The sequence below is a fragment of the Schistocerca nitens genome, chromosome 8 (assembly GCF_023898315.1).
Source record: "Schistocerca nitens isolate TAMUIC-IGC-003100 chromosome 8, iqSchNite1.1, whole genome shotgun sequence".
Taxonomy (NCBI): Eukaryota; Metazoa; Arthropoda; class Insecta; order Orthoptera; family Acrididae; genus Schistocerca; species Schistocerca nitens.
Genome location: NC_064621.1, coordinates 634,750,418 through 634,770,763, shown reverse-complemented (window position 1 = coordinate 634,770,763; position 20,346 = coordinate 634,750,418).

Below are 20,346 nucleotides of genomic sequence, written 5' to 3'. Positions count from 1 at the left end.
GAGCAGCCGGACTAGTCGTAAACTGGCGGGTTTCCCAGCGGGACACGCTGCCAGCCAGGCCACTTCGGGAGCGCGGCCGACTACAAAAGACGCGGCAAACACTTTCCCTTGTACCTGCTGCTAATGGGGGGCCGCCCCGGGCGACCCTTTCCTCGAGGCGATGACCTGAGATGGGCGAGCGGTCCACCGCGCGGAAAGCCATCTCCTGGCAACGCACCTCACGCACGCGACCGTGACGAGACGGCCGCGGTGTAACAACACAAAGGGCGTGGAGCCTTTCGACAGGTACTGTCCAAAGAAACTTGCAGACGTCAACGACGCCTATCGACATTTCCTGACGGATGCCTACTGTCAAGCGACAGTAAATCATGGTTCGATGTTCTCTGGTCGCTAAGGGTGGCACAAAAGAAGAGCCATTGAAGTGTCATCCTTGCCCAGGAATATCAACCTGGCGTGTCAATCGAGGATACCGCACGAATTTGACAACACAAACATGGAACCAAATCGAGATGTACGTGACACAGACCACCAAGAGAAACTTCATGAGAGGGCAGAGACGGCGGGATCGCACGCAACAGATGGACAAAAATCCCTACTGACAGCTGCGGCGACGAACCCCCTCCCTCACCCTTATATTGTGCCTCGGAACAGTGGAACTAGTGAGTGTATCAGTGAACAGTGATTATACGGTTCTTAGTTCAATGCATATACGTGTGTTTCTGTCACAGAAACTTTGACTCGTGTGTTTTGCAGGGACTCGATTTATTGGTGTTTATTAAACTCTGACTCTTGTATTTTGCAGGTGTTCTATATTTTTTTTAACTTTGACTCTTGTATTTTGCAGGTGTTTTATTTATTGGTGTTTTGTTTTAGATGTTGACTATTGTACTGTTTTATTGATCAATGTTTGTTCTTGTGTGATGTATTAGATTTGTGTTATTTTGTTTAGTAAATTCATTGCTGTGGCACTGCTTCCTTTATCAGTCAGATAGCTTTTCATTCTCATTGGACTGTGATCGATTAGCCTTTGCATGGGGCATATTTATTCTGAGGGACCCCTTAAGGGTAACAATCACATAATTATTGTAGTTTCAGTATAATGACACAGTGCTCATTGTTTGCTAACTAACTGAAATATTGTAGAGTGATTAAATTAGTGCCACATAGTTAGGTTAATTCTACAGATTATTAGTTTTATAAGATATAGAATTTTTTTTGCGATAACCGCTTTGTAAAACATGTTTTTTTCTCTTATATTTTTTTTTGCTTTTGCGGATTGTGCATTCTAATGTTCTGCTTTATGATACAGATGTTATTTCATGTTCTTTTTTAATTGCTGTGGCACCTTTGCTATTTTCATAAATTTTGCTTGTTAATAAACAGTCATAAATTTGCCTGTGATCAGTTGGCTCTTGCAATGAGCAAATACTGGTGAACTCCATAAGGGTAACAACCAGAAATTGTTTTCATATCAATGACACAGGAACCATTGTTTTTACTTGCTGACCGATTTAGGTCTACACGACCTTTTAAATAGGTGTCACAGATTGTGTGTTTTTTTTTCTCTCTTTGAAATTGGTAGATTGTAAAGATGTTTGAAATTATTGTGTTTTAGCAAGTAGCTGGTGACCTTTTGCCTTTTTCTTTACACTTTTGGTTTAAGTAGGGTGTGAGAAGCCTGCTTGGGAATGTCCTAGCATGGCCAGAAAATTCCCTGCACAGTCTTTTCCCGGAGCGTTGGGGTTATGAAAGGTCTCTGTTGGATTCCTTTCATGTTTGATTTCTCAAATTTGTTGTCATTTATGGAGTAAATTCCTCTTCCATATTTACTGTGGCGTTTCTGACTATCTGGGAGGAGACTGAGTAGTGGAACGTGTTACTTTTACACGTAAACAAGAACGATCTCTCACACTACTACACTTTAAAGCACAGTTTATATGTAATTCTTATATGTAATTCATGTCACACAGTCTCATACGGAACCTACATCCGCTTTCTTTTATATACTGTGTATGATAAGATACTGTCATCCCCCTTCCCTTCTGTGTGAGAGGATGAATGATCAAATGTGTTTGTAGCTGCATGCTTGAGGGTAGCAGACAAGGCTGTCTGCTAGAGAACAGTAGGACCAACGTTGAAACAGGTAGCTACGGTTCCTAAAAGCAGAGAGGTTTCCATTCTTAGTATGGTCCGGTCCGTCCCCTGTCATGTTGGTATAGGAAGCTGCCCCTCTGGCGCCTTCCGTTGGTCTTTGTGAGCGACTCTCAGGAGCACGCTGGGGAGTTCGGTGGTAGTTGGCAGTTGGAGAGTTGCACTCCAGCAGTAGGCAGTGGCAGTCTGGCGGTAGCGAGCGTCTGAAATGGTAAGATCTCCGGCTAAGCGCGTGTCTGCTAAGTCCGTAGGACAATGGATTTGTTAAGTTCAGCTTAACTGAGAATTTAATCACTTTTATTTCGGGTTTAGCTCTAAGATATCTAAGGTTATCTTAAATTGCAGCGTAGTGTAATTCTCGTGTGAGGTTCATATTATTTTCCGGGAGTTGCTTTGTTACTACTTTGTGAGTAAAGTGGAACCACGTGTTGATCAGTAACTCTAAGTAAGATCAATCTTAAATGCAAATGCTTGTGTGATTATAACGTCTCGTCTTGACAATATTTTGAATATAGCAACTTTTCTTTATGTTCAACCCACGTGGCATGTACTTTGCGAGACCAGTACCACGTGCTTATATAACTGTTTGACCCGTCAGGTTAACAGTAAGACATTAATAACCAGTTCAAGGTTTTTCTTTTGTCAATTGCTTTTCGAGCTAATTTATTTTATTATCAAAATTATTGTGGAGTTATACGCTTTCTGTAAACCAAGTTGACCACGTGAAGCATGTGGTGTAATCATCTCAAAGTAGCCCTCAGCTATTCTTCTTGGGAAGATTCCACAAAGAGTTAATATGAATTTAGTATACCAGTGTGTGGTAATTACATGACGGACAGGATTGTGCTACGAACTTAAACTCTTTGGGTAAAAATTTGAATCTGTTTGTAGTGATTAACTTTCTCTTGCATGTGTTTGAATGTTCTTTGTGTGTTGTTTTATGAATGCAGTGTTGTATCCAGTCTCCCAATCTTGACTCCATATTTTATGTGTTCAGTAAGATTCCAATCTCACATTTTCACAATCGTAAATAAGGCACCAGCTCAGTTATAACTCACGTATAATATCCTGAAATTTCAATGAACAATCTTTAAAATAAATTTGCAAATATAAACTGAATTCTTTCTTTTTATTTAAATTCTCCCTTTTATAAATATATATTACCGGTTGTTGTATGACTGTAAAAGATTATAATAAATGTTAGTCTGATTGGTAATGTGGTAAACCTCGACAAGATACCCAGTCCTGAAACAGTGTGCCTAGTAAACGCACGGTTAACTTCTCCCCAGACAGCTCACGGCTTGTAACCCGTTTTCATTATCTATTGGCTAGCAGTAACGCTTTTATTCTACTATTAGCATCCGATCTCAGCATACCAAATTCATGTAGCAATATTACACATGGCGACCCTGTTCTGTGATTCCGCTAGACTCTGGAATCTCTGATACGTTAGATTGCGAGCGTGTTATAATCTTAATTTTTTTTCCCTACAGCGCTCAAACAACTTCTGCGTCGTTCTGAGCAGACTTTCAAAAGATTCACGGCGTTGTTGAGCGGCGTTGTGTTGTTTGTCTTGTTGTTTTGTTTTCTATATTCGTGTATTCTATATGTGTGTGTTTAGATGTGTGTTTTTTTTTCTCTCACTTGTAATTGCCACTGTTTCGATCAAAGAAAAAAATTTGTTTCGCGTGTGAAAAAGTGCGTACTAGGTTGAGTATCTTTCGTGTGACTGTCGTAATTTTTGGGGGACACATTTATTGTGATTAGTGTGTTGCGTACTGGGTGTAAATTGCACTAATGCTGACACGTAACCAAGCTAAAAGTAAGCGGTCCGACAACTTAAGCAACATGGACCAAGGGGATAATTTGATTTCCAATATTAATGCGTCGGGCAGTTCCGAAAATACAATGGGAAATACTTCAGACGAAATGCAAAACAGCACGAACGGCCTCACATCAGAGCCACAAATTAATTTGCCTCCAACTAACCAAATTGATTTGGCAGAACTTATGAAAGCCTTATTGCAACAAAATAAAGAATCATCCGAAAAATCGATCCGCGAGCTAGGGGAACAAATGACGCGGAAAGCAGAAGAATCGTTCCGAGAACAAAAAGAATCATCAGAAAAATCGTTCCGAGAACAAAAAGAATCATCCGAAAAATCGATCCGCGAGCTAAGCGAACAAATTGACGAAAAACTAATCCAGCAGACAAATAAAGTCGACAAGTCGATGCAGAGAGTGTCCGATGATATCTCACAAAGAATAAACAATCTGGCAAGTGAAATAAAAAGTGATATTATGAAAGAATTAGGCCGTACATTTGAACAAATCGATGATCGTCTGCAAGCCTTAGAACAGAGTAAGCGGAGTGGCGATTCCGAATCTAAAGAAAGCGAAGAAAGGCTACTTAGGAATTTCCAAGAGCTGAGAGAAGAATGCCAAAGAGATCGCCAGCAGGTACTCTCGAGGGTCCAGGAGGCGGAAACGCATTGTCCCACGGTCGTTAGCAACACAATAGCGGACAACAGTTTAGCGATCCACGCGTTGGAACAGCAGGTCGGACAATTGAAGCAGACTGGGGCGGAGAACAAGAGACAAATAGATGATAAGATCGCGGCATTAGCGGACATTGTAGGCACGATGAAGCTGACGGAAAGCGAGAACAATACTACACCGGCAGCGGCCGCAGAGACCGAAGAAGTGCGTTCGCTTCTTAAATTTCAGAAGGGACAGTTTGAAGTGAACAGACAGCACAAAGCTGTAACAGGCGATTTACAAGAACGCGTGGCGCATCTGGAAAACCGCATGGCGTGTGATTCCGAACTCGCCAATAGCAATAAAAATAGCCGTACGAACAGTGCAGAGAGGGACTCCGGCCACGAGGGAGATTTTGACGACAGGGAAGAATGTAATTTAAGGGGCAGACATGAGACGAATAAAAACATACAAGGGCCTCGCTGGAAGGAAATGCGGGGATTTGATTTCAAACATTTCCTTACGGTAAGAAAGTTTGAGATATTCCGAAATTCTCAAAAAGGCATACATCCACGAGCATGGCTCGAGCAATTTGAGTTCTGTCTTCCTCCCGACTGGGCAAGTTCACATAAGATAGAATATATGTGTGGCTATCTGGAAGGCGAACCGGTGAGTCGCATGAGGTCGGCAGCGCGTCACTGCAACTCCACTCGGGAGTTTCGACAAGCCTTTCTCTCCGCATATTGGTCGGAAGCGGCACAAGATATGGTCAAACATGGCATAATTATGCTGCCAAATTTGAACCAGTCTGGTTTCGGCAGCCCTGCACGCCTATTCGACCACATGCTGCAGGCAAATCAATTTTTATACGACCCATACGGACCTGCGGAACTAATTAGGATATGCATCACCAAATTGCCGATGCACTTGCGGCACGTCATTCTTGCGGGACGATGCAAAGAGGACGTGGAAACGTTTAAAACGCTTCTCCAAGAGATGGAATACAATACAACAGAATGTCCGCCTAATCAGGCACAAAGTTATTACGGGGCACAGCAGCGCGATCGCAGTCGTGGCCGTATTACTAATCAACGGCGTGACTGGTCGTCGCGACGCGAACGAAACAATTATCGGGACAGGCCGTATAGAAACTGGGGTAACACTCGCGAGCACAGGTGGAACAACAGAAATGATCGAGGACGTAGACAAGATCGTGAACGCAACAGGTACGGCAACCAGCATCGTTACTACGATGAACACGGTGGGAGTAGGATTGTAGGCGGAGCCCCACATGATGTTGAAATTCGGCCGGCCAACCCTAGACATAATCCAGTAAATGGAAATGAACGAAACCGGCAATGACAAACGATCAGCCCAGAAGGCGCCAAATCGGAACAAATGAGCGACATGGCAAATGTGTAGAAAGGACAGTGAGAAGTAGAGAGGACGGAGAAGAGAAAGAATTGATTAGTTTAAATTTGTGACGTATGCATTTTGAATAATATGTTAGTAAAAAATAATGATAAAGATGTTTCTATGTGATGTTTCTAGCTTTTTTTTCTTTCCTTGTGCAATTAGGATTTAGGTTGGTTCCAAATGTGAAGATAAAAGGTTTCTTTGTGAACCAGTGAAATGCTGTTTATATATTTTTTGTGTCAATTGAAAAGAGTCGCTCCTGAGAGAAGCAAGATCGTTGCTGAATTAGTGCAAAAACTCAGGGGAATATCCGATCTGTGGGTATTATGGGTCTGGCAAACCCAGGTCCCCAGCTGTTATAGTTGAATTCTTTTATCTTGGCGGCTAGCGCATGCCCGCCCAGACGCGGGAGATTGCTGCGTTGCCAGTTGCACACGACGCACGCGCCAAGAGAAGCAGCGCCATAGTATAGCATAGTTCGTAAACTTACGTTTAGGGGGGAGCGCGCAGTACATGAAGTAAAGCCACCACGACCGCATTAACCCTTTCGCTGCTACAAAGACGTGCTCCCTGCATTCCGCGCTGTGCGCGATTTTATCACTGCACTGCTCGCCTGTGCAGACACATGGTGTTCCGACTGCTTTGACACTCTTATCATTCGATTCCACAAAAACTATTTGGCCCAAAAATTTGATTTTTACACATCTTCTTGACTGATACCTTCCCCCCATAAATGACTTAATTTTGTTTCGATGTTCAACGCAGTTATTATGCAGCATTAAATATAGTTAACCATTGCACGAAATTTTGAAGAGTTTGCAGAGGTAAAAGTTCATAGAGTATACTTTCCGTATGGTCGATTTTAGTTGCCACAATGTTGAGAATGAAATGTGGACAAGATACCCAAATTTCATATAAAATTTGCTGTGTAACAATATCTCATTTAATTTAAGTACCACATAGGTGTCGTATGTAATATTGAGAAATATTCCATCTTTCGCGACTGTAACAAAACTTTTATTTACACCAGGTACGTTTGGCTTTATTTTAAAGCACTTCAATCAATCAAAAGGCAGTACACAAAATACATTAAACAAAACTGTAGACTTACAAAAACATTAGGACTTGAATATACCGTCTATCAGTGAAGTCCCCTGAGCTATGTCAAATATAATTTTTGTGTGTGGCACACACAAACAACATTTATTTGCTAAAACACTGATCAGCCAACACAAACGTTGAATATTGTGTTACCGCAGAGCAAAACTACGAAAGGTGACTTGGCAATGGAGGAGACAAAATACTGTCCACTGAAGATGCTTCAAAAGAGAGATACGCATCTGGTCTAAATAAGTCGCTTATTACAGTTGCAGAAGAGGAATATATTTCAATAGCATTGGTAAAACTGCGACTGTGGAACAAAAATAAGAAAGACAACATGAGTACCATTGTGTATGTGCCATCCTTTCATTGATTGAAGTGCTTTAAAATAAAGCCAAACGCGCCAGGTGTAAATAAAACTTTTATTACAGTCGCGAAAGATGGAATATTTCTCAATATTACATACGACACCTATGTGGTACTTAAATTAAATGAGATGTTGTTATACAGTAAATTTTATATGAAATTTAGGTATCTTATCCACATTTCATTCTCAACACTGTGGCAACTAAAATCGACCATACGGAAAGTATACGCTATGGACTTTTACCTCTGCAAATTCTTCAAAATTTCGTGCAATGGTTTACTACATTTAATGCTGCATAATAACTGCGTTGAACATCGAAACAAAATTAAGTCATTTATGGGGAAAAGGTATCAGTCAAGAAGACGTGTAAAAATCAAATTTTTGGGCCAAATAGTTTTTGTGAAATCGAATGATAAGTGTGTCAAAGCAGTGGGAACACCATGCGTCTGCACAGGCGAGCAGTGCAGTGATGACAAAATCGTGCACAGCGCGGAATGCGGGGAGCACGTGTCTACAGCAGCGAAAGGGTTAATGAAGAGACAAAGCACTAGAAATTTCGAAAAATTGCATTCAAACGAATAAAATTCATTAAGTATGGCACTTCAATATTGTTTTTAAATAAAGAAAATATTACACACCTCACAAGGATTGAACTCATAACCTTTCACATAGAAGTCAAACACCTTCACCATTACACTAACACAGCTCGTCTATGTTACTTCCTACTTGAGAAGTATAACACGTGACGCAAAAATACTGACAAACACCGTTGGTATGACTATGAATATTCACACTTCGTCGAAGTACAATAGGAAATAAACAATTACCGCTGTTCTTTATTGCGAAAAAGCGGTTCGTGAGATTGATACAAACACCTTTCCTTGCTATCGCCTGAATTAGGAGTCTTATTGCTTGTTTTGTTTAATTCATTAATAGAATATGAAGCAAATGGTATAAAGAATGCTTTTTCCAAACTTTCTATAAAAGAAAGTCTGCTATCAAGACATTGCTTTTGTTCTATTACTTTATTTATGACTGAACGTTTCTAAAACTGAAGACACTCGTCCATGCTCTGCACTGCAGTCGAGATCTGGCAACGTCGTTCTCTGTTCATTGGCTGACTGTGTTTTGTGACGTCAGATGCGCAGAACGAACCTAAATTCGGCCGCCAACATAAATGACGCGCACTTTAGTAGCCTTGTTTCCGATTTTCTGCTTTCAGTGCTACTATCTATCTATTACTATTCTATATCTGTCTGTATAAATGAGGATCTCTTACTATAGTATGCGTGCTGTATGAATATTTTAAGATAGGAGAACTCTGAGAAAGGAAGGAGTAAGTTTAGAATCTTGAAAACAGGATGCGATAATACGATTGTTTAACCATTGGCTTCCCAATATGCAATGATTTGTTAATATTGATGATATATGTCTTTTTTTTGTTCTTTATAGCTGAGTACGTAAAGTGCTGTCTGTGGATTGCGTAAGTAGATTGATTCCCTTCAAGGTGAAAGAAGAATTGTGGTTTGTGTAATTTACGTGGCTCTGAAATATTATTGTGGTAGTCAAATACGAGCAGTTTTTCAGCAAATGGAGAATGGAACGGAAATATGGATCCTTTTTGTAGTCTTGATTGATGTTGAGCCAAAGCCTGAAAAATTATTCTGCGTTAATACTTGTCCTAGAAAAGCGACGTTTATGTGTTTTGCTGATGCTGTGACCATTACAGCCTACTGTTTTCGCTGGTGCGGGATGCACTGCAGCCTATATGATTTGTACTGTGGAAGCTTCCCTCTTGAAGGTAGAGGATGATTAAATAATTTTGATTATGGGAACGAAGGAAAGCTTGGTTTAAGGTAATAAGGATGAAGCAAAACATTTGTCATTTAAACTACAGGAGGATTCGGATCTTTTGTGTCTGTTGTAAGTTCAATATGTTAAGATGAAACTGTTTTACAGAATAGAGGTGACCACAATTTTGCCATTCATGAGAAATGAATCCAGAATAACCACCACAGGCGAAATAACTGATTTGGAAGCGAAAGGTAACGTAAGGAAGGAACGAAATCGAAGCAAAATGGGTAAGAAAAGTAGTATAACCTGTATAATGCAAATAATTTAACCTTCTCAGAGCCATCTGTGTGATTAATTCTTGTGATAACGTAATTTTAGATGAAATTTTCTTACTGTGTTATGTGTGAATATATGAGTATGATAAATGTATAATTGCGAGTCTCTTTTCAGGTGTGCGAACTGGTATAAATGTTTTTGCGTGTAAATAACCATTGTTCTTTTTACTGTGTATGTTTAAGGAAAGTTTCTCCATTTATCATGTGACAAGACGTATGCCGCGAGCGTCAAGAAGAGGGCGAATTAGAACATTGCTGTAATGGTGTAAACACTTTGTTGAAGTAGCATTGAAGTGGCTTGTGGGATTAATTAGTAGTGGATAGAAGTAGAATTATGAGTAATGCATGTGTATGGGTAGTTAGTTTGTAGAATAGACAACAGGTGTGCATGTGTGTGTGTAAATAACATGTGAACCCCATGCTCTCCTGACCTATACTTGCGCAAGGCATAACCCTATTCATTTTAGTGAATTAATAAGTAGCGCTTGATTTATTAAAACGTAAGTGAACCACATTAGTGATGTGGATTTAAATATGATATTGTCAGTCCATTTAAATTTTTATTTTACACTGTCAAGTCATTTCACTTTTATTTTTACATTGTCAAGTCATTTAAATTTTATTTTATATTGTCGATTCATCTAATTATTTTTATTAAAAAAATTTATTAAGTCTCACTTTGTTCTTAAAAATTGTGAAAGACAATACTAAGTGGTATTATGTATGACATTGTGTAATCACATAAGGATGATGAAAAATTTCTGTGAATGCAGTTGAGAACGTGAAAGCGAACCGGCAAAACTCTTAAGAGACAGCGGGAGCAGCCGGACTAGTCGTAAACTGGCGGGTTTCCCAGCGGGACACGCTGCCAGCCAGGCCACTTCGGGAGCGCGGCCGACTACAAAAGACGCGGCAAACACTTTCCCTTGTACCTGCTGCTAATGGGGGGCCGCCCCGGGCGACCCTTTCCTCGAGGCGATGACCTGAGATGGGCGAGCGGTCCACCGCGCGGAAAGCCATCTCCTGGCAACGCACCTCACGCACGCGACCGTGACGAGACGGCCGCGGTGTAACAACACAAAGGGCGTGGAGCCTTTCGACAGGTACTGTCCAAAGAAACTTGCAGACGTCAACGACGCCTATCGACATTTCCTGACGGATGCCTACTGTCAAGCGACAGTAAATCATGGTTCGATGTTCTCTGGTCGCTAAGGGTGGCACAAAAGAAGAGCCATTGAAGTGTCATCCTTGCCCAGGAATATCAACCTGGCGTGTCAATCGAGGATACCGCACGAATTTGACAACACAAACATGGAACCAAATCGAGATGTACGTGACACAGACCACCAAGAGAAACTTCATGAGAGGGCAGAGACGGCGGGATCGCACGCAACAGATGGACAAAAATCCCTACTGACAGCTGCGGCGACGAACCCCCTCCCTCACCCTTATATTGTGCCTCGGAACAGTGGAACTAGTGAGTGTATCAGTGAACAGTGATTATACGGTTCTTAGTTCAATGCATATACGTGTGTTTCTGTCACAGAAACTTTGACTCGTGTGTTTTGCAGGGACTCGATTTATTGGTGTTTATTAAACTCTGACTCTTGTATTTTGCAGGTGTTCTATATTTTTTTTAACTTTGACTCTTGTATTTTGCAGGTGTTTTATTTATTGGTGTTTTGTTTTAGATGTTGACTATTGTACTGTTTTATTGATCAATGTTTGTTCTTGTGTGATGTATTAGATTTGTGTTATTTTGTTTAGTAAATTCATTGCTGTGGCACTGCTTCCTTTATCAGTCAGATAGCTTTTCATTCTCATTGGACTGTGATCGATTAGCCTTTGCATGGGGCATATTTATTCTGAGGGACCCCTTAAGGGTAACAATCACATAATTATTGTAGTTTCAGTATAATGACACAGTGCTCATTGTTTGCTAACTAACTGAAATATTGTAGAGTGATTAAATTAGTGCCACATAGTTAGGTTAATTCTACAGATTATTAGTTTTATAAGATATAGAATTTTTTTTGCGATAACCGCTTTGTAAAACATGTTTTTTTCTCTTATATTTTTTTTTGCTTTTGCGGATTGTGCATTCTAATGTTCTGCTTTATGATACAGATGTTATTTCATGTTCTTTTTTAATTGCTGTGGCACCTTTGCTATTTTCATAAATTTTGCTTGTTAATAAACAGTCATAAATTTGCCTGTGATCAGTTGGCTCTTGCAATGAGCAAATACTGGTGAACTCCATAAGGGTAACAACCAGAAATTGTTTTCATATCAATGACACAGGAACCATTGTTTTTACTTGCTGACCGATTTAGGTCTACACGACCTTTTAAATAGGTGTCACAGATTGTGTGTTTTTTTTTCTCTCTTTGAAATTGGTAGATTGTAAAGATGTTTGAAATTATTGTGTTTTAGCAAGTAGCTGGTGACCTTTTGCCTTTTTCTTTACACTTTTGGTTTAAGTAGGGTGTGAGAAGCCTGCTTGGGAATGTCCTAGCATGGCCAGAAAATTCCCTGCACAGTCTTTTCCCGGAGCGTTGGGGTTATGAAAGGTCTCTGTTGGATTCCTTTCATGTTTGATTTCTCAAATTTGTTGTCATTTATGGAGTAAATTCCTCTTCCATATTTACTGTGGCGTTTCTGACTATCTGGGAGGAGACTGAGTAGTGGAACGTGTTACTTTTACACGTAAACAAGAACGATCTCTCACACTACTACACTTTAAAGCACAGTTTATATGTAATTCTTATATGTAATTCATGTCACACAGTCTCATACGGAACCTACATCCGCTTTCTTTTATATACTGTGTATGATAAGATACTGTCATCCCCCTTCCCTTCTGTGTGAGAGGATGAATGATCAAATGTGTTTGTAGCTGCATGCTTGAGGGTAGCAGACAAGGCTGTCTGCTAGAGAACAGTAGGACCAACGTTGAAACAGGTAGCTACGGTTCCTAAAAGCAGAGAGGTTTCCATTCTTAGTATGGTCCGGTCCGTCCCCTGTCATGTTGGTATAGGAAGCTGCCCCTCTGGCGCCTTCCGTTGGTCTTTGTGAGCGACTCTCAGGAGCACGCTGGGGAGTTCGGTGGTAGTTGGCAGTTGGAGAGTTGCACTCCAGCAGTAGGCAGTGGCAGTCTGGCGGTAGCGAGCGTCTGAAATGGTAAGATCTCCGGCTAAGCGCGTGTCTGCTAAGTCCGTAGGACAATGGATTTGTTAAGTTCAGCTTAACTGAGAATTTAATCACTTTTATTTCGGGTTTAGCTCTAAGATATCTAAGGTTATCTTAAATTGCAGCGTAGTGTAATTCTCGTGTGAGGTTCATATTATTTTCCGGGAGTTGCTTTGTTACTACTTTGTGAGTAAAGTGGAACCACGTGTTGATCAGTAACTCTAAGTAAGATCAATCTTAAATGCAAATGCTTGTGTGATTATAACGTCTCGTCTTGACAATATTTTGAATATAGCAACTTTTCTTTATGTTCAACCCACGTGGCATGTACTTTGCGAGACCAGTACCACGTGCTTATATAACTGTTTGACCCGTCAGGTTAACAGTAAGACATTAATAACCAGTTCAAGGTTTTTCTTTTGTCAATTGCTTTTCGAGCTAATTTATTTTATTATCAAAATTATTGTGGAGTTATACGCTTTCTGTAAACCAAGTTGACCACGTGAAGCATGTGGTGTAATCATCTCAAAGTAGCCCTCAGCTATTCTTCTTGGGAAGATTCCACAAAGAGTTAATATGAATTTAGTATACCAGTGTGTGGTAATTACATGACGGACAGGATTGTGCTACGAACTTAAACTCTTTGGGTAAAAATTTGAATCTGTTTGTAGTGATTAACTTTCTCTTGCATGTGTTTGAATGTTCTTTGTGTGTTGTTTTATGAATGCAGTGTTGTATCCAGTCTCCCAATCTTGACTCCATATTTTATGTGTTCAGTAAGATTCCAATCTCACATTTTCACAATCGTAAATAAGGCACCAGCTCAGTTATAACTCACGTATAATATCCTGAAATTTCAATGAACAATCTTTAAAATAAATTTGCAAATATAAACTGAATTCTTTCTTTTTATTTAAATTCTCCCTTTTATAAATATATATTACCGGTTGTTGTATGACTGTAAAAGATTATAATAAATGTTAGTCTGATTGGTAATGTGGTAAACCTCGACAAGATACCCAGTCCTGAAACAGTGTGCCTAGTAAACGCACGGTTAACTTCTCCCCAGACAGCTCACGGCTTGTAACCCGTTTTCATTATCTATTGGCTAGCAGTAACGCTTTTATTCTACTATTAGCATCCGATCTCAGCATACCAAATTCATGTAGCAATATTACACATGGCGACCCTGTTCTGTGATTCCGCTAGACTCTGGAATCTCTGATACGTTAGATTGCGAGCGTGTTATAATCTTAATTTTTTTTCCCTACAGCGCTCAAACAACTTCTGCGTCGTTCTGAGCAGACTTTCAAAAGATTCACGGCGTTGTTGAGCGGCGTTGTGTTGTTTGTCTTGTTGTTTTGTTTTCTATATTCGTGTATTCTATATGTGTGTGTTTAGATGTGTGTTTTTTTTTCTCTCACTTGTAATTGCCACTGTTTCGATCAAAGAAAAAAATTTGTTTCGCGTGTGAAAAAGTGCGTACTAGGTTGAGTATCTTTCGTGTGACTGTCGTAATTTTTGGGGGACACATTTATTGTGATTAGTGTGTTGCGTACTGGGTGTAAATTGCACTAATGCTGACACGTAACCAAGCTAAAAGTAAGCGGTCCGACAACTTAAGCAACATGGACCAAGGGGATAATTTGATTTCCAATATTAATGCGTCGGGCAGTTCCGAAAATACAATGGGAAATACTTCAGACGAAATGCAAAACAGCACGAACGGCCTCACATCAGAGCCACAAATTAATTTGCCTCCAACTAACCAAATTGATTTGGCAGAACTTATGAAAGCCTTATTGCAACAAAATAAAGAATCATCCGAAAAATCGATCCGCGAGCTAGGGGAACAAATGACGCGGAAAGCAGAAGAATCGTTCCGAGAACAAAAAGAATCATCAGAAAAATCGTTCCGAGAACAAAAAGAATCATCCGAAAAATCGATCCGCGAGCTAAGCGAACAAATTGACGAAAAACTAATCCAGCAGACAAATAAAGTCGACAAGTCGATGCAGAGAGTGTCCGATGATATCTCACAAAGAATAAACAATCTGGCAAGTGAAATAAAAAGTGATATTATGAAAGAATTAGGCCGTACATTTGAACAAATCGATGATCGTCTGCAAGCCTTAGAACAGAGTAAGCGGAGTGGCGATTCCGAATCTAAAGAAAGCGAAGAAAGGCTACTTAGGAATTTCCAAGAGCTGAGAGAAGAATGCCAAAGAGATCGCCAGCAGGTACTCTCGAGGGTCCAGGAGGCGGAAACGCATTGTCCCACGGTCGTTAGCAACACAATAGCGGACAACAGTTTAGCGATCCACGCGTTGGAACAGCAGGTCGGACAATTGAAGCAGACTGGGGCGGAGAACAAGAGACAAATAGATGATAAGATCGCGGCATTAGCGGACATTGTAGGCACGATGAAGCTGACGGAAAGCGAGAACAATACTACACCGGCAGCGGCCGCAGAGACCGAAGAAGTGCGTTCGCTTCTTAAATTTCAGAAGGGACAGTTTGAAGTGAACAGACAGCACAAAGCTGTAACAGGCGATTTACAAGAACGCGTGGCGCATCTGGAAAACCGCATGGCGTGTGATTCCGAACTCGCCAATAGCAATAAAAATAGCCGTACGAACAGTGCAGAGAGGGACTCCGGCCACGAGGGAGATTTTGACGACAGGGAAGAATGTAATTTAAGGGGCAGACATGAGACGAATAAAAACATACAAGGGCCTCGCTGGAAGGAAATGCGGGGATTTGATTTCAAACATTTCCTTACGGTAAGAAAGTTTGAGATATTCCGAAATTCTCAAAAAGGCATACATCCACGAGCATGGCTCGAGCAATTTGAGTTCTGTCTTCCTCCCGACTGGGCAAGTTCACATAAGATAGAATATATGTGTGGCTATCTGGAAGGCGAACCGGTGAGTCGCATGAGGTCGGCAGCGCGTCACTGCAACTCCACTCGGGAGTTTCGACAAGCCTTTCTCTCCGCATATTGGTCGGAAGCGGCACAAGATATGGTCAAACATGGCATAATTATGCTGCCAAATTTGAACCAGTCTGGTTTCGGCAGCCCTGCACGCCTATTCGACCACATGCTGCAGGCAAATCAATTTTTATACGACCCATACGGACCTGCGGAACTAATTAGGATATGCATCACCAAATTGCCGATGCACTTGCGGCACGTCATTCTTGCGGGACGATGCAAAGAGGACGTGGAAACGTTTAAAACGCTTCTCCAAGAGATGGAATACAATACAACAGAATGTCCGCCTAATCAGGCACAAAGTTATTACGGGGCACAGCAGCGCGATCGCAGTCGTGGCCGTATTACTAATCAACGGCGTGACTGGTCGTCGCGACGCGAACGAAACAATTATCGGGACAGGCCGTATAGAAACTGGGGTAACACTCGCGAGCACAGGTGGAACAACAGAAATGATCGAGGACGTAGACAAGATCGTGAACGCAACAGGTACGGCAACCAGCATCGTTACTACGATGAACACGGTGGGAGTAGGATTGTAGGCGGAGCCCCACATGATGTTGAAATTCGGCCGGCCAACCCTAGACATAATCCAGTAAATGGAAATGAACGAAACCGGCAATGACAAACGATCAGCCCAGAAGGCGCCAAATCGGAACAAATGAGCGACATGGCAAATGTGTAGAAAGGACAGTGAGAAGTAGAGAGGACGGAGAAGAGAAAGAATTGATTAGTTTAAATTTGTGACGTATGCATTTTGAATAATATGTTAGTAAAAAATAATGATAAAGATGTTTCTATGTGATGTTTCTAGCTTTTTTTTCTTTCCTTGTGCAATTAGGATTTAGGTTGGTTCCAAATGTGAAGATAAAAGGTTTCTTTGTGAACCAGTGAAATGCTGTTTATATATTTTTTGTGTCAATTGAAAAGAGTCGCTCCTGAGAGAAGCAAGATCGTTGCTGAATTAGTGCAAAAACTCAGGGGAATATCCGATCTGTGGGTATTATGGGTCTGGCAAACCCAGGTCCCCAGCTGTTATAGTTGAATTCTTTTATCTTGGCGGCTAGCGCATGCCCGCCCAGACGCGGGAGATTGCTGCGTTGCCAGTTGCACACGACGCACGCGCCAAGAGAAGCAGCGCCATAGTATAGCATAGTTCGTAAACTTACGTTTAGGGGGGAGCGCGCAGTACATGAAGTAAAGCCACCACGACCGCATTAACCCTTTCGCTGCTACAAAGACGTGCTCCCTGCATTCCGCGCTGTGCGCGATTTTATCACTGCACTGCTCGCCTGTGCAGACACATGGTGTTCCGACTGCTTTGACACTCTTATCATTCGATTCCACAAAAACTATTTGGCCCAAAAATTTGATTTTTACACATCTTCTTGACTGATACCTTCCCCCCATAAATGACTTAATTTTGTTTCGATGTTCAACGCAGTTATTATGCAGCATTAAATATAGTTAACCATTGCACGAAATTTTGAAGAGTTTGCAGAGGTAAAAGTTCATAGAGTATACTTTCCGTATGGTCGATTTTAGTTGCCACAATGTTGAGAATGAAATGTGGACAAGATACCCAAATTTCATATAAAATTTGCTGTGTAACAATATCTCATTTAATTTAAGTACCACATAGGTGTCGTATGTAATATTGAGAAATATTCCATCTTTCGCGACTGTAACAAAACTTTTATTTACACCAGGTACGTTTGGCTTTATTTTAAAGCACTTCAATCAATCAAAAGGCAGTACACAAAATACATTAAACAAAACTGTAGACTTACAAAAACATTAGGACTTGAATATACCGTCTATCAGTGAAGTCCCCTGAGCTATGTCAAATATAATTTTTGTGTGTGGCACACACAAACAACATTTATTTGCTAAAACACTGATCAGCCAACACAAACGTTGAATATTGTGTTACCGCAGAGCAAAACTACGAAAGGTGACTTGGCAATGGAGGAGACAAAATACTGTCCACTGAAGATGCTTCAAAAGAGAGATACGCATCTGGTCTAAATAAGTCGCTTATTACAGTTGCAGAAGAGGAATATATTTCAATAGCATTGGTAAAACTGCGACTGTGGAACAAAAATAAGAAAGACAACATGAGTACCATTGTGTATGTGCCATCCTTTCATTGATTGAAGTGCTTTAAAATAAAGCCAAACGCGCCAGGTGTAAATAAAACTTTTATTACAGTCGCGAAAGATGGAATATTTCTCAATATTACATACGACACCTATGTGGTACTTAAATTAAATGAGATGTTGTTATACAGTAAATTTTATATAAAATTTAGGTATCTTATCCACATTTCATTCTCAACACTGTGGCAACTAAAATCGACCATACGGAAAGTATACGCTATGGACTTTTACCTCTGCAAATTCTTCAAAATTTCGTGCAATGGTTTACTACATTTAATGCTGCATAATAACTGCGTTGAACATCGAAACAAAATTAAGTCATTTATGGGGAAAAGGTATCAGTCAAGAAGACGTGTAAAAATCAAATTTTTGGGCCAAATAGTTTTTGTGAAATCGAATGATAAGTGTGTCAAAGCAGTGGGAACACCATGCGTCTGCACAGGCGAGCAGTGCAGTGATGACAAAATCGTGCACAGCGCGGAATGCGGGGAGCACGTGTCTACAGCAGCGAAAGGGTTAATGAAGAGACAAAGCACTAGAAATTTCGAAAAATTGCATTCAAACGAATAAAATTCATTAAGTATGGCACTTCAATATTGTTTTTAAATAAAGAAAATATTACACACCTCACAAGGATTGAACTCATAACCTTTCACATAGAAGTCAAACACCTTCACCATTACACTAACACAGCTCGTCTATGTTACTTCCTACTTGAGAAGTATAACACGTGACGCAAAAATACTGACAAACACCGTTGGTATGACTATGAATATTCACACTTCGTCGAAGTACAATAGGAAATAAACAATTACCGCTGTTCTTTATTGCGAAAAAGCGGTTCGTGAGATTGATACAAACACCTTTCCTTGCTATCGCCTGAATTAGGAGTCTTATTGCTTGTTTTGTTTAATTCATTAATAGAATATGAAGCAAATGGTATAAAGAATGCTTTTTCCAAACTTTCTATAAAAGAAAGTCTGCTATCAAGACATTGCTTTTGTTCTATTACTTTATTTATGACTGAACGTTTCTAAAACTGAAGACACTCGTCCATGCTCTGCACTGCAGTCGAGATCTGGCAACGTCGTTCTCTGTTCATTGGCTGACTGTGTTTTGTGACGTCAGATGCGCAGAACGAACCTAAATTCGGCCGCCAACATAAATGACGCGCACTTTAGTAGCCTTGTTTCCGATTTTCTGCTTTCAGTGCTACTATCTATCTATTACTATTCTATATCTGTCTGTATAAATGAGGATCTCTTACTATAGTATGCGTGCTGTATGAATATTTTAAGATAGGAGAACTCTGACAAAGGAAGGAGTAAGTTTAGAATCTTGAAAACAGGATGCGATAATACGATTGTTTAACCATTGGCTTCCCAATATGCAATGATTTGTTAATATTGATGATATATGTCTTTTTTTTGTTCTTTATAGCTGAGTACGTAAAGTGCTGTCTGTGGATTGCGTAAGTAGATTGATTCCCTTCAAGGTGAAAGAAGAATTGTGGTTTGTGTAATTTACGTGGCTCTGAAATATTATTGTGGTAGTCAAATACGAGCAGTTTTTCAGCAAATGGAGAATGGAACGGAAATATGGATCCTTTTTGTAGTCTTGATTGATGTTGAGCCAAAGCCTGAAAAATTATTCTGCGTTAATACTTGTCCTAGAAAAGCGACGTTTATGTGTTTTGCTGATGCTGTGACCATTACAGCCTACTGTTTTCGCTGGTGCGGGATGCACTGCAGCCTATATGATTTGTACTGTGGAAGCTTCCCTCTTGAAGGTAGAGGATGATTAAATAATTTTGATTATGGGAACGAAGGAAAGCTTGGTTTAAGGTAATAAGGATGAAGCAAAACATTTGTCATTTAAACTACAGGAGGATTCGGATCTTTTGTGTCTGTTGTAAGTTCAATATGTTAAGATGAAACTGTTTTACAGAATAGAGGTGACCACAATTTTGCCATTCATGAGAAATGAATCCAGAATAACCACCACAGGCGAAATAACTGATTTGGAAGCGAAAGGTAACGTAAGGAAGGAACGAAATCGAAGCAAAATGGGTAAGAAAAGTAGTATAACCTGTATAATGCAAATAATTTAACCTTCTCAGAGCCATCTGTGTGATTAATTCTTGTGATAACGTAATTTTAGATGAAATTTTCTTACTGTGTTATGTGTGAATATATGAGTATGATAAATGTATAATTGCGAGTCTCTTTTCAGGTGTGCGAACTGGTATAAATGTTTTTGCGTGTAAATAACCATTGTTCTTTTTACTGTGTATGTTTAAGGAAAGTTTCTCCATTTATCATGTGACAAGACGTATGCCGCGAGCGTCAAGAAGAGGGCGAA